The sequence below is a fragment of the Lagopus leucura genome, unplaced genomic scaffold (assembly GCF_019238085.1).
Source record: "Lagopus leucura isolate 7727_CA_CO unplaced genomic scaffold, USGS_WTPT01 Super-Scaffold_100002, whole genome shotgun sequence".
In the NCBI taxonomy this organism is placed as follows: domain Eukaryota; kingdom Metazoa; phylum Chordata; class Aves; order Galliformes; family Phasianidae; genus Lagopus; species Lagopus leucura.
Window position 1 is genome coordinate 63699479 of NW_024962263.1, and position 16082 is coordinate 63715560.

The following is a 16082-nucleotide window of genomic DNA, read 5'->3' on the forward strand; positions in this document are numbered from 1 at the left end:
CTGGAGAAGATGGCAGCCCATGGCTTGGACAAGTACACTGTTTGCTGAGTAAACGAGTGGCTGGAGAGCCAGGCCCAGAGTGTGTTGGTGAATGGAGTTAAATCCAGCTGAAGACCAGTGTTTGGTCCTCAGGGGTTGGTACTGGGGCCCAGTCTGTTTAATATCTTTATTGAGGATTTGCATGCAGGAATTGAGAGCACCCTAACTAAGTTTGCAGATTATATCAAGCTGGGGGGTGGTGTCAATGTGAGGGTAGGAAGGCCCTACACAGAGACCTGGGCAGATTGGATCAATGGGCTGAGGCTGACTGCATGAGGCCAAGTGTTAGGTACTGTGCATTGAGAGAGGCTTTTTTCCAGCCACTCTGTGCCTACAGGCTTGAGGCAGAGTGGCTGGAAACTGTATGGAACGGGTTCGACAACGCCTGGCTGAACGCGAGCCTAGCAGCATGCCCAGGTGGCCAAAAAAGCCAACAGCATCCTGGCTTGCATCAGAAATACCGTAGTCAGTAGGAGCAGGGAGGAGTTTCTCCCCAGCTCTGGAGAGGCTGCGCCTTGAGTACTGTGCTCAGTATTGGGCTCCTTGCTATAGTAAAGACACTGAGGCCCTGGAGCGTCTCCAGAGAAGGGCAATGAAGCTGTGAGGGGTCTGGAGCACAAGTCTAATGAAGAGTGGCTGAAGGTGCTGGGGTTGCTTAGTCTGGAGAAGAGGCTCAGGGGAGGCCTTATGACTCTCTACAACTGAAAGGAGGCAGTGGCAAGGTAGGGTTCAGCCTCTTCTTTCAGGCAACAGAGACAGGACAAGAGAAAATGGCCTCAAGCTGCATCAGGGCAAGTTCAGGTTGGACATTAGGAGAAATATCTTTTCAGAAGGAGTGGTCGGCATTGGAACACGCTGCCTGAGGAGGTGGTAGAGTCACCATCCCTAGAGGTGTTTAAGAGAAGGGTAAATGTAGTACTTAAGGACACTGGTAATACTGATGGTAGGTGGACAGTTGGACTAGATGATTTTAGAGGTCTTTTCCAACGTTAATGATTCTATGATTTGATTCCTGCACTTCAGATGTTTATAACCATTGTGGTAACACCTCTCAGTCTTCTCTTCTCCAGACTGAACTTTCTTTTAGGAAAAGCTAGGAACACACACACAGTCAGCCAGCACAATATGATTACTTCTAAAGTTTTTCGCTTGCGGTCTCATCAACATGCTGTAAGTGAGGAACACCTGCTTGGTATGCCTTAGAATAGAACTGATTCCCTTGAAAGTTTCAAGGTTACCATTGTGCTAAGAAAAGGACTTGCAGTGTACAAAGCAGTTCTGAACTGAGCCACAGAGTGCATTACATACAACTAAATAAACTGCACAAGTCAACAATTCATATACAGAAAGAACTGAATGCCCCTTCATTACTGGTCTTCTCTAATACAACTGCTTGAGAAAAATCCCTCAAACTGCAAATACGAGGGATCAGTCAGCTGACTGGCTGATAAAGTCAAAATAGCTAATGTCAGGATTTACAATCACTATCTACACAAAATCACAATCTACAATTACTATCACAATTCTATGCAAAGATGATAATTCACAGACAAATGATGAGTGCACAAGGCACTAAGCAGCTGTCTGTCCTCTGCCCAAAATAAAATGTTTTTGTTTGCGCTGAATTCAGTTCAGCTCAAAAAAATAATAAGTAAAGAAATAAATAAATAACTGGGAAAGAGCAAATGATTGCCAAGGTGAGGAAAACAGCTACTACTCTGAAGATCTATTTGTGACCTTGCCATTATAAAGAACGAGAAGCAGAAGTTTAGCCCTACTGCCACTGGATGTATCTTTGGTCCAGTACCATAACAACTTCCTAGAAACAGAAACAAGGTCTGAGGTACCAAGAATAAAAAGCAACTGTAGTTTTTGAAAAATTCAAATCTGCTAAGTGTTGGGAGTCCTTAATTATTTAAACTGCAATCCAGTATAAATGTGATGTTGCTCAAGTCTCATCAGACCTTCAGTAAATGAATGTAAAGCAGCACCAGCCTACATACTGAAGACCTGAACTCACTGCTCCGCATGCAAAGGTGCAAGATATGATCTGCAGATTGCATTCCCAGGGCAACTTCATAACCATAGCACTCTTCTTCATATCCTCTGTAGTGGGATAGCTTTGCAAATTCAACAGAAAATACGACTCCCAGCTGTCTATTTTGTTATTTATTTTCTGTCCGTATCATGGAGACCTCATTAGCTATGCTTTCAGAAAGGCTTTGAAACAAGCAAACACAATGTACAGATCTGCAGCATCTACAGTACTCACAGCAGCAGAAGCAGCTTTTAAGAACTTGGTAAAATAAGCAAAGATGACAGACTCTGATAAGCAGCCATTGGTTTGCTCTTGCAAAAGAGACCTACCAACCAAATCACCCAGCACCAGGGCAGGAGATGAAAGATAAGGAAAGGCTTTTTAAATAAGCATATCAAAAACATATCCAGTTGATTTCAAGTCTTTTGGCTGAAAATGGTAATACTGCTTCTTAAGACGTAGAAACAACTGTATTTTCAGAATGTATCATGTCTTTATTTTATACACAAACACTCAGCAAATCATGGCTCATGAAACTATAAGCAAAGGCTTCTGTAAAATCTACGTGTAATACTGCTGCTACCCAATGTCAATCCTTAACATCACATTGTTCATAAATCGAGGGCGTCGTCATAAAGCCGAACTAAAGCCAAGCTGACCACCACAGGGAACAAAAAGATAAATAATTACCTTAAGAGTCTCTGTAGAGCTTGATGTTCCAGTGATGGACAGTATCAACAAATGCTTCCTCCTAGGTAAAAAAAAAAAAGAAGAAATTTTCACAACTCTGAACATAGCTCAATTATGCCATGCTATGAGAATATATCAGAGAATATACATTATCTCCTGTTACTTTGAATTTAAAATCAATTTCAAAGAAAAATACTTTTAGAAAACATTTTTCCTTCTTTATTTGAAATACCCCAGACTAACTAATGTCGTTTTTAAACTCATTCTCATTATTTTTATTAAAATCTCTGACTTTCAAAGTTCTTCCAAAGATGTTAGACTTAATTTTGAAATCCTTATTATCTTGTCTATATAATGTCCACAGTAACATAGATTTCATAGACTAAACTAGTAATCAGTAGTTTATACCCATGCAGTGACAGTATCCTGCAGTGCTTTCTGCATTTTATTGTGCCCAGAAACTCACTGTTACTTAGTGACTGTACTGGTCTGGTATCTACAAAGAAAGAATTGAAGGCAGCGATGAGAGATCTGCTAAGCATAAAGAAAGGAGTGGAGGTTGCAGGTTTCCATCAGCACCAGCCTTCCAGCCTTTCAGTGCATACTTCTAGATATGGGATAATGTGGTGGCCACGTGGCTGCCAAATTTAACTAATCCAAATTTAACTAATTTGGATTGTAAATTGACTTAGGTAGAAGTAAATACCTTTCTTTTCCTGGACGCTTATTCCAGATGTAAAAAGTCTTCCACCTTTAACTCTGTAGGGAACTGTCTTGCAGTAGTATTGGAAGACTAGTTTAAAATGAAGTTAGAGCACACCTTCAGTGGTTGGTTGCAATAACTTACTTGAATGGCTTTCAAAACTAAATTAGTTAAAACTGCAGTCCAGTTTTCCAAGCAGAGGCTAGTTAAAACCAGTAGGATTGGGAAGTCTAATTACTGCCAAAGTAAACTGAAATGGATACAAAATAGGCTAGTTCTGAAGGAATATACCATCTCTTCTACAGCACAAGTTTTTAGAACAGACTTACGTTTCTAAAGCAGCTTAAGAAATGAGGGATACTGCCAGGCTAACTGCCTGCTCAGAAGGATATACTGATTCAATTACTTTCTTTTGACGTAAGACCAAATTACAATCATCATAAGTACGTATTACAACTCAAACCCCCTGCACAAAGAAATAATTTCCTTTTTTGTAAGCATTAACCAGCTGTTTTGCTGATTCAGGCCTCCCCATTACTGGCACGCTCTATAAAAAATTGCGCAGTGCAAGTGACTACAGAACTGTTGCTTGGTTACATTCTCAATTATCACAATGCTGGCCTTACTCATTCAGTGTCAAGGTCAATGCAATTGTTTCTTTTCTTTAATGATGAAGTATCCTCTTTATAAAATTTGTATCTGCTTCCTACTTGGTAAAATATTGCCCATTTCAGTCAATCATTGCTGGTTACTCCCACAGAGAGACAAAGCGTGAGAAAATGACCCGCAGTGCTCATTTTTGCCCTTAACACACAGCTTTTTTCTCAACTCCACCCATAATGCCAGCTGCTTCACAGCGACACACAGACACCAGTTTTACCACAACGCTTCCTTCCTTCTTTGTCATAGCCTGTTAAATATGGTAGAAATACATTCGCTGTGTATTTATTCTTATTCTCTACCCATCTAATCACAAGTGCAAGAAAAGTGGCAACTTTTAATTAGCATGCATCTCCAGCCAGTGGTGCAGGGAAAGCAAAGGCAAAGCAGGATTTTTTACATCAGTTTTAAATCTGCAAAGGTTTTGGTTCCTCCCTGCCTTTGAGGGCAGGTGTCTGGTTGTGAGGACTGTGATGCACTTGAAGTACTCCACACTGCTGAATATTTCATAGCCCTTGAGAAGCATAGCTGTAATCAACGTGCAAATAATGAAATGGGCAGCGATAACGCAGCAGAGGTAAAGTGTGCCATTAGAAGGCATCATTGCTTTGGCTTCTAGGCAGGATAGCTGTAACAATTTATCACGCTATTTGATAAAATAATAATGCTATCTTATACAAAATCAAAATGAATGTTATGCCAAGAAAAAAATCAGAGAGCATCAAGGGGGACAACATGAACAGCAACGAAAAAATCAGGGATAAAGAGGCAAAGCCATCTATTAAGAGTCATAGAATTATAGAATGGCATAGATTGGAGAGGACCTTAAAGATCATCTAATTCCAACCCCTGTGCCACAGGCAGGGTTGCCAACCACTAGGTCATTGTCTGGGAATCAAGCCTGGCCTTGAATGCATCCAGGGATGGGTATCCACAGCTTCTCTGTGCAGCCTGTTACAGAGCCTCATCACCCTCTGAGTGAAGAATTTCTTCCTAACATCTAACCTAAAACTCCCCTCTTTCAGTTTAAATCCACTACCCCTTGTCTTATCAATATCTACCTGAGTAAAAAGTTGGTTTCCCTCCTGCTTGTAACCTCCTTTCAAGTATCAGAAGATTGCAATAAGGTCTCCCCAGAGCCTTCTCTTCTCCAAGCTAGACAAGCCAAACACCCTCAAACTTTAGTCACAGGAGAGGTGCTCCACCCCTCTGATCATCTTTGTGGCCCTCCTCTGGACTCTGCTCCACGTCCTTCACATTTGAGTCATATGGGCAGACATTTCTCATAAGTATTCTCATCACCAAAGATGATCTATATACATCTTTATTAACTTGGCTGGAGGTGTAGCTCAGACCACTCACTCTCGACTCCAAACTGCAGTGGTTTGGTATGGGTAAGCTGGGAAAGTCATAATTTGTGTGTAGGAAGGAACTACCTCAAACAACTTCTCCTAACCTCCACTGGAGCAAGGAGAGTGATGACAGAGGCCAATACAGGCATAAAAGGGTAGAGGCTGTCTTCCCCAGCATATATCTTCTCAGACACCAGAGGAAATTCTGCTGAAGCACGGCTCCCATGGCTGCTTACTCTTTTCTATCTCCAAGCAAGCACAGACACTCACAGACACCTTCTGACACTGAAGTGGTATGCAATTAACAGAAGGCTCCATTAATTATCTTTGGATACTCATAAGAATAAGCTGAATGTTATTCTTAAAAACTACAGAATCAGAGAATTAAATTAGCTGGAAGAGACCTCAGAGATCATGTAGTTCAATCACCCTGCTAAAGCAGGTTCCCTACAGCAGGCTACAGAGGAAAGCATCCAGGAGGGTTTTAATTATCTCCAGAGAACAAAACTCCTCAAACTTTGTACCTTATTCCAGTGTTATGTCACTCTCAAATAAGTTTTTCTTCATGTTCATAAGGAAGTTCTTATGTTTCAGTTTGTGCCCCTTGTTCTGTTGCTGGGGACCATTGCAAAAAGCCTGGTCCCCTCCACTTGACTTCCACCCAGTACATATTTACAGGCGTTGATAAGATCCCCTCTGAGTCTTCTCATCCCCAGAATGAGCAGTCCCAGGCCTCTCCTCCTCTCCCTACAAGGTCCTTATCATCTTTGCGGCCCTCCACTGGACTCTCTCTAGAAGTTTTGCTTCTTTTTTGAACTGGGGAGCCCAGAACTGGACACAGTACTCCAGATGTGGCCTCACCAGGGCAGAGTAGATGGGGAAAGTAGCCCTTCCTCAGGTCTGGAAAGGTCTGAATGCAAGACTGAAGTAGGTTCATTCATTAGCACTGCATGTTGCAAGGTGAAATTTGACGGACGTGTGAGAATACTTAGTGGGATGTTGCAGACATGTGCAAGTAGAAAGCCAAAAGCAGTGGGGAAAAAAAACAGCTACGTTCTTGGAGAGAGAACCTCTATGTTCAAAGAAAGACTTCAGTTAATGTCAGTCTAATCATCCTTTATGTATTTCAAAAAGTAGTTCACTGAAACTCCAAGAAACTAGGCAATTTTGTAAAAAAAACCAAACACATATTGTTCTATATTAATGAAGGGGATAAATACATCCTCTTTGTACTCACTATGCTGTCTACACAGATACCTTGTATTTTCATTGCTTTTCTCACCAGCAAGAGACAAGCAAGGTGGATAGGTTTAATATTGCCAAAGAAAATCTGGCATACACATGTTCAGTGCAGCAGGGGGAAATCAGCTCTAACATCTCAGAAACATCACTTGTCACTCTGAAAGAAAGAGGTGTCTCAGGGTGATACTGCACTGGAGCCATTCCCATGCTTTGATAATCAAAGGACTCTTCCTAGTGTTACCTTCCATCTGCCGGAGAAGAGATCACATAGATAGACCTTCTAGCCAGATGGAGTCACCAGAAATTCTCTTCATCAGAAAGCTCAGACACAATTGAGATCTCATTTCTTTCTCTCATTCATATTCTCCTGCTCTGCCTCCTGCAAATACCCAAAGATAAATTACGCAGACAAACTCAGACTTAGACTTTAAATGTCACAGACAAATCTTATGCAGCTCATTTTCTCTTCCATTTTTTTCCCAGCATGAAAGAATTATTTTTATTAACTCACTGGGGGTCATGACAGACCATAGACAATATAAGGTTGGTGGAACTGCTCTCTGAGTTTCCTCATTAAGCATCCCAAAAACTATTTCAACAGTTGCAAACGTTATGCAGCACTGCCAGCTGTCTTCTGGATATCAGCATTCCAATCTGACACCTCTGTAAAAGTGAAAGGCTGGGGTGATAAAGGCTCCTGTAATTTATGAGATGTCTTTATTTATACAGAACTAGTTTTGGAGCAAGGATTGTTTGTATGTGTATGCACATGCATACGTGCAGTCCTAACAACGAGGGACTCCCAAATAATGCCTACTTCCATAGTAAGGCTCTCACTCCCAAACATCCTCTTCCAAGATGCCAAGGCAGGCAGCAGTTCCCTACTCACCCAGCTCCTTCTCCTTGTACAACTTTGTCTTAATGAGAGCCTTGCAAAATTTGCAGTATCAATATGATATCAATATGATCTTCCAAGAGTATGTATTTGCCAACATGCTGAGAAAAAGCACTTGGAAGACAGTAATGGTATTTCCTGATGATGAGTAACAGGTGAGGCTGGCAGCAGCACTGCTTACTAAAGCTGTCTGGCACTTTGCTTTCTCAGAGCCATTTTCAACTGTTTAAATATGCAGCCTTGTGCTAAATTTCATTTTCAGTACCTCCATTAATGCACTGCATATATTTCTGAAAATAAAGCCAAAGAAAAATGCCTATCCCTGCCCAAGTGAAAAGGTCTTGGCATCCTTTTTCTTTGAAAAGTTTTAGTACCTCTAATCTTTGAAACAGCCTTGACATGAAACAGGAAAGAGCTTTTTGTCAGAGATGCTTTTACTGAACCCCAAAATGGGAAAGGTGAATACTGTGAAAACAGGGAAGGAAAAAAAAATAAAAAAGAATAATGAAAAGGGGAAAATTGGGACTGAGACACGTGCAGGGAAGATGATGTGATGAATGGCAAGGAAATTTGGCTGCCAAGGCAGAGAGAAAAGCAGGGTGGTGGAGGGCAAAAAACTAGTGAGGAAGAAGGGTGGGAGTCAGCCAATCTAGGCAAAAGCTAGGAAGAAAAAATGGGTAAAAAAGAAGACTGGGAACCACATGGATGCCAAAGGACACAGAGCAAAGGCAGCAGCAGCTGAGACCAGAGAGGGTCTGGCAACAAGAGAGAGTCAAGTGAGTGACAGGAAGGCAACATAAGTCCATCTGGGGTAAAAGAGGAAATGCACAGATCACTAAAAGAGGAAGAGTGGCTACAGAGGGAAGTACAAACAGCTGTTCTGGAGACAATTGGTCTGGAACGTATTTTCTACTTTAATACATTTCTCAGCATAGCTGCCACCAAGAGCACAAAACAATAGAAAATATAATAGACTTGTAATGTAGTAACATAATCTAATGGAGCTGTAGTATGGTTCTTCCAAATGATGACAAGCTAATGCACTGTTCCTTTTAACAATTCTATATCAATTTATATTAGCTGCATATCTTGTTCAAACCCTCTTATTTAGGCATGCCAGTGGCTTGAGGGTCCCCTGAGTCCTTTCTCCCCAAGAGACATCAGTCAGGCCTTGTCCCTATATGCTGTCCCTGCAGAAACCTCACTACACTGGGAGGAAAGGCAGGAGGAAAGGGGGAAACGTGCCCCAGACTCATCCTGATGGGTCATGCATACAGCATGCCCAGATCTGAGTGCTCCTGGGTCTACTGGTACAAGTGTGCCCTTAATTATTGCCATGGCAACCAAGTAAGTACACAACCACCCCTCCTCATGCTGTATTCTCTTTGTGAATTTTAATTCATGGAACTGGCACACAGAGCCCGGGAAAAATGACTGAGATTTATTTCTTTATTGAAGAAGCGGAGGTAGCGGCGCTGCTGATGGCTGCTGCTAGAGTTATAGATGCATCACAGTAAAATACTGCACTGGAAACCTTTCTCATGACCCAGCACAGAAGTAGTTTTTAAAGCAACTCAGCAATACAGTTAGATGTCAACAGCAGCCTCTTCAGCTTCTGGAGAAATGAAGAGGGGGGAGATCTCACCACTCTGTGATGCAGTCATTCCAGTAAAGTCTAATTTCACATAATAAAACCTAATTTCATATAATTGGCTAGAGTCAATTCAAGAGGAGATCCTAGAGGGTGGGGGAAATTAGGGGAACGACAGGAAAGACAAGAAAAAAAGCAAAAGTATTCCAATTAGTCAAAAATATAAGAGCCGATTTCCTTGTGTCCCAGCGCAATAGCAATGAAGATAAGAGACCAGAGCTCTCTGTGTCCCTCTACATAAATCTCCCACTGCATTTTAAAAGAAAATGTATACTGAAAAGAACCTCCATCGCAGGGGAGTTTTTGGGCTTCAAATTATTTCTCTATAGGTGAGATACAGTGAGGTGTAACAAACGAAATAGCCAGTGGCATCATACTCAGTGTGCTCTCCTGCCCATTATTCCAGATGCAATTGCAAGACATCAAGAGTATGTGGTACATTTAAGGATACCCATCACCCTTCTCTTTACCTTCCTCCCAATGGCACAGCCCAGCCCAGAGCTGAGTTGTCTGTGGAATACAGAGCACAGCAGATGATCATCGCGTGCTAAGATCTCAGCAGACTTGCCTGAGAATCAAGCAACACAATTCAGAGCCAGTTCAAAAAAGGCATCTCAGTAAGAAAACACCTTGCACCTCTGCCACCGGGAAGCTCTCCTTCAGGAAATGTGCAGACAGAGCTGAAAAATGTAGCAATTTAAGAGGAGCAAAATTGGACAGCAAGAACATTTACCTTTTATCTGAAAATGATTCATGAGACACCCCTATAAAGTGTCAGACAACAGCAAAGCAGTTCATCTGCTATTGATAACACAGCATTCCTAAGCCATCAATAACCATTTGAGTACTCTTGAAGTAGATTCAGCTTCATCTACATTATTTTCTGTATTGACAGACCAGGGATATGCTAATAGATGTTTATGGAAGTGCAAGAAAGCAAAGTATTGCACGTTTTATCACACTATCAAAGCAGAATCTTGTTCAGATACAGTTAGTGTATGATTTCCGTCCCTCTTAAAAGCTGGAAGGCAATCATCAGCATGTTGGATCTGGCAAGCTCATATTATCTATCTGATAATTACTGAAAGATGGAGAAGCCTTGAAAAAAAATTACTTGAAAATTTCTGCGCTTTCTACATACCTGACCAAAATGCTATCACCATTACTTAAATGAGCACATCTTTCCCGTAAACTTTTACTCAGAACACATTAACATCAATATAAAATGCATCATAAATTATTAGAAGCTGTACAAAAATCAGAACTGTACAATCAGAGACTGGATGCAGGGAAACACTTGACAGTGATGACTAGCTAAGGTTTCATGGTAATGTGCTGGGCAGTACTAGCCCACATGAACACCGCAATGCAGATCCAGCTTTTCAAAATATGTATACCATTAGTCAATTCTATTCATACTGGAGCAGAGTCAACATGCTAGATACAGACCAAAAGATAATCCCATCCTCCAGAGACTGCCATATAAAAAGACAGAAAGATGAGAGATGAGAGAGATACAAGAACATACATATGCATTCATATACAGAGTAATTGGGATGACTGGCCTGTGTCTCATTATCTCATTTATTCATGCTTCAGGTGAAGGAGAGACAAGGATGTAAGAGCAAGATCACAGAAGCTGGGGAGGGACAGCTATACAAGGAACTAGAAGAACAGAAAGAAAACAAGCTGAACATGGAAGGAGAAACCATGGATTAAGAGCTTCTGCCAAAACCAGTGATTGACGTAAAAACAAACAAACAATAAATACAAAATAAAAAACCAACAATGCTCCATGCTATACAAAGGCAGGGCTAAAACCAGCAGGACCAGGGTAATACTGTCCAGTTTCTGGATTGCCCAGACTCAAAGGTGGTTACAGCACGGCAGCACAATACAAATATAGGTCCTGCTCTTGCAAGACCATCTTTAGACCAGAGGCTTCAGGCAGAGCCACCTGCATTACTGTGGGAATAATGACACATGAACCAGGATCCATCCACCTTGGTATCAGGTCCAGCTCAGTTCCCTGGCTGAAAGCAGGCTGCATGAGCACCTCCACAGACAAAACAGGCAAAGCTGAATTCAAACTGACCCTGTGCCAAACTACCAGGGTTTTGTTGTGCTGAGTTCCTCAGACAACCGTCAGCTCCCTTCTGATCAACCTCTTCTCCTCTGTCTGAACAGCAGAGAATCACAATACTGCAATTTGGAACAGTGGAGAATCAGTGAGGTTGTGCTCGAGGTTAGGAAGAAGCTTTTATCTCAAACCAGGAAAAAGAAAAGGGACTCAATCCCCACTGAACAGCACTTCCACATAGTCACTCATGGCAGTTCCCAAGGCTGCCTGAGCAAGATCTGGCCAATCCATTCACCATGACTTTCGTCATCACTGTACCTGCTCAGGACTTCTACCACCAGCTTTGCATTTAAAGATAGTTACTCCCAAAACATATGGCCACAGAATTCAGCTCAGAGTCAACATATTATTCAATGCTTCCTTATCTCCTAGAGATTAAATGCAGCTTCCAGTGCTCTTCTTCTGCTGAAGGGCCCAATGTAACTGCTTAGATGACATGGACCCTTATCTCTCTGGCTTACACACACCTCTTTAATTGGACTGGGGCCAGCTGCCTGGTCAGGGCCAGTGGAGATAAGGCAAGGGGCAGCCCTCGAAGCCATTTGAGCAGGAGCCGGGGGCAGCTTCAGTGAGGATCCCTTCCCACCCCTGTCTTGTGTTTCACTTAAATGAAGTCTTAGGATGAGACAAAGATGAAAAGACTGCTGCAAAAACACCAGAGAGCACACATCCTGCTTGGTGCTAATTCTGAAAACTACAGCAACTAACAAATAGATTCAATTACTGAGGTAGATGCTAACCCAATTCAAGGGAATTGGTACATATGTTATAACAAGACGCTGGAGCCTCGGCCTGATCACATTTACATGAAGAAATCATTTTATGCAAATCTCCTATCCACAAGTGAAGGCCATGCAGGAGAAAAGAAAGTGGTGTGCAAAGATTTGTGATGCATGTCGGATGGGCAATTTAAGGTAAATCATAATATTCGGTTATACAAGACATATAATCTGGAGAGAAAAAGAGTGTAGCTTCAAAGTCATAAATTATTTATAAATAATACAGTTATCTCATGAAACACCCCAAAGGCTAACCACTGATTTTTTCCATTATTTTTTTTTCACTTTTGCAAATCCAGGAGAAGCTAAAGATGAACATTTATCAAGAAAGAGCTAATTTTTGGGAAGGGTGGACTGACACAGTAAAATTAGTTACGGGCTTGTGAACAGCACTGCAGGATGGCTGTGCTCATCCCGCAAGAGGAAAGAAGGCAAAAGAAGTGAGCTGAGTGCGCTAAGGAGAGAAACTGCTCCCTGGGGAGCTCTCACCCTTTCAGGACCATCGCTGCTATTCAAAATCACTGCTTGCTTTCTGCCAGATTCCATCTTCTTTTAAGTGAAATCCCCAAAAGGCAGCATGGAGATTCACAAGTCCCAGCAGCAGCACTATGGCATGCAGCACGCTCTCTGCCAGCAATGTCACCTCCTCAGAGCACAAGCTACACTCTGAGATGCATAGTGGCATCTCTGTACTCAGTTGTCTCAGCAGATGACACTTCCTCATCTTCATCACTCAGTGAAGCACCTGTCCATATTCTCCTAAAATACATAACTTTTTCTTTTTTTTTTTAAACGTGCTTTCGGCTGCCCTACACGTCAGTCAGTGCTACCCACTTTCTGATATGCTTGCAGTTTATCATTTAGTTTTACATTGCACTCTCTGCTCTTCAAAGTCCTTTTAAGATCTTGGTATTCAGTTTGTGTGTGACCCAACACAGTTCAGTTGTTTTCTGTTGGGTTCATTAGAGGCAGATATCCCTATGCTTTGTAGTCTGAATAACTCTTCTGTGCTTTTAGCAGATCAGTCTTTCAGCCTGCTTATGTTCTGATGCAGATGCCTCACATGACTTACACAATGTGCCCAAGCAGCCTCCCATGTCAAGCCTGAGGATATTAATTTTCTCCCTCCCGACATCATTCCATTTTCAACTAGTTTCTTTTTATTTGTGTGTGGAAAGGTATTTCAGTTTCTAAAAAGCCCTTAAAGCTCAAAGATGGATATGCAAGCACTATATCTCAGACCTTTTCTGAGACTCTTTGAAGTGTTGGTGTGTATTTCCATTGTAGAACAAAAAGCAATTTTTCCTAAGGGTAACACAAGTGTAATTCTTGAGTTTGCTTCTCATATCATATGTGCAGTAACGAGGCAAATAAAACATAAAAAAAAATCCGATTTATTTTCTTACTATCTTCAGATATCAGCATCACTTAACAATTTACAGCAATAAAGAGAGGGAAACATCATTAAACTTCTCAACTTTAGGTGTGTACCTTTTTTTAAATCACTGAAACTAAAACCAAACCTCATTCTTGTATAATAAAAAAGCAAATGTAGCACCAAATGTCATTTCACACAATCAGCCACCACTGCACACTGAGTTTATACGCATAATCCCTTTGAAGCCGCAGCAGAGCATCAAAATGCAAATCCCAAAGCGTTAAGAAATCCACATTTTAGTTATCATGGAAATAAATATCCTCAGCAGCTATTGCTCACGTATACTTTGGCTTGTCAACCTTTGCAGCTTTAAAAACAAACAAACAAACAAAAAAACCCAACCAATAAGATTACTTTCTTAACCATTCTAAACATGTTAAAATGACTTCAAATGCCATATAAGCTCCAATCCTGCTGAACATTACTTCTTCCTGCACCTCTGGTGTAGGCACCAAAACCGAAGAACTATACCTATTTTCTTTAGGAAGAAAAGTCTGTCCCTCTGTTGGTTAAACTTGTTCCAACTCAAGTCCACATCCACTCTGCAGTTCAGATCTTGATGAGAAAGGAAATGCCTCCCATTTTGTCACTCATGAAGGTCTAAGCCACCAGGTTACATATGCAGTTGTTACTCTTTCAAAGTCTCTGATATTACAAGTACATCCAGAATTGAAATAATTCTTGTGCAAGCATTTAATTTGAAGAGAACTCAGTAAAGGCTTAAATTTCATCCTTTTCTAAAATGGCAACTCTCCTTCTCCTTCAGGAAAATCAAACACCTCATGTTAAGACTGCATCTCTTCTACCTCAAACAACTTCATCCCTGACCTGCAAAGCCTTCCACAGTCACCAAGGATCATGCTTGAACAATCCTATTTACACTGAGAAGACAGCACTGATATATCCAAGATCAGACTCTTTGCAAACTTTGACAATTCCAATTTAGGAAATAAATTAATATGAAAAAAAATAAGCTTCAGTCTTCATTCTGCAGGAAGACAGTCAGAGGATTAAAACAAATTGGAAATCAATAGTTAAAGGGAAACTCCACTGCTGCTGCCCTACTGACAAAGATTAAAGCTATGCCTGAAATTAATATAAAATTATCTTGCAAAACAAGATGAGAAAGCTAAGGTCACCGATAATGGTTCCATTGCTTCCACTTGCATAAAAAGCTGCGCATTTCGAGTGTTTTGTTTCCAGGCTGCCGTTAGCTCTGTCAGAACGAAGAAACAAACTCAGTGGCACACCTTTGTGTTTTACAACAAAAACACTCTCCGTAGGCCTGTATTGATAAAAGCCTCCTGCCTTGCATCTTGGCTATGATACTGCTTACGGGCTATCAGCATGACAGCCAAGCTCACCACCTAGTTTGTCAGTCCATGGAAACAAATGTGACATGATGCTGGCTGCACAAATACAGCTACTATGAACTGGGCTTTAAAGAAAAAAGAAATCCGTAGAAAAAGCCATACAAGTGAATTGCACAATAAACATTATTTGTCTAACATTCAGAGACTCGAGTCACTGCTAAGAATGAGATTTCTGCTTATTTTTTCACATCTGTGGTCATAGCAGAATGAAAAAATTCTTTTGTATACATCCTGCAGGAACAGGAGAAAATGACAAACAGCTCTCCTGCTGAACAAACCAGTGTACATAAGAAAGAGTTTCTGTTTTAAAAATGGAGGCTGAAAAAGCAGAACTGAACTGAGAAGCAGACATGAGGTACCCAGAACGTACTGTAACCTTCTCTGAGCAAGTGGAGAACTATCTTCAAGTTCTTTAAAGGACAAAACAGGGAGCTGTTACTTAAGAACAGGCTCTCTTTAAAAACGTTCTGTCTGCATGGAAGATGGCATGGAGGTGGTCCTGCCACTCATCCAGCACAGCTGCTTTCAAGTGCAGTTGGTCTGGTCACACGATCACAGGATGGATGAAGGTGGCAGGGGCCTCTGGGTCCTTCTGGCTCAACCCCTGCTCAAGCAGGGACACCCAGCATAGGGGGCCCATGGCCACATCCACACAGCTAATGAAGACCTCCAAGGAGACTCCACAGCCTCTCTATACCAGTCTCCCAGTAAAGAAGTGCTTCCCGGTGGTCAGAGAGAGCCTCCTGTGTTCCAGTTTGTGCCCACTGCCTCTTGTCCTGGCACTGGGTACCACTGAACAGAGCCTGGCTGCATCCTCTTGGCACCCTCCCTTCAGGAGTGTCTTTTTAGGACTCTGATGAGATCCCTGATGAGCCTTCTCCAAGATGAACAGGTCTGGTTCTCTCAGCCTCCCCTCACAGGAGGGGTGCTCCCCAGATCCTTAATCATCTTCACAGCCTTTCACTAGACTCTTTCTCCCCAGCATATTCAGATCTCTCTTGTACTGGGGAGCTCAGAACTGGACACAATACTCCAGGGTGTGGCCTCATGAGAGCTGAGCAGAAGGGAAGCCTTGACCTGTT

The 16082-nt window shown here is 41.8% G+C and overlaps 1 protein-coding gene across 3 annotated transcripts in view; it reads right to left on the reverse strand.

The window, feature by feature from the left end:
- The window catches only part of PAG1 (phosphoprotein membrane anchor with glycosphingolipid microdomains 1), a 105960-nt gene that overhangs the window by 77772 nt on the left and 12106 nt on the right, over positions 1–16082 (reverse strand). For all 3 annotated transcript variants that reach the window (XM_042869512.1, XM_042869510.1, XM_042869511.1), the window contains exon 2: positions 2768–2828. The gene's annotated coding sequence lies outside the window, so the exon portion shown is untranslated. The remainder of the gene's footprint in view (positions 1–2767; positions 2829–16082) is intronic.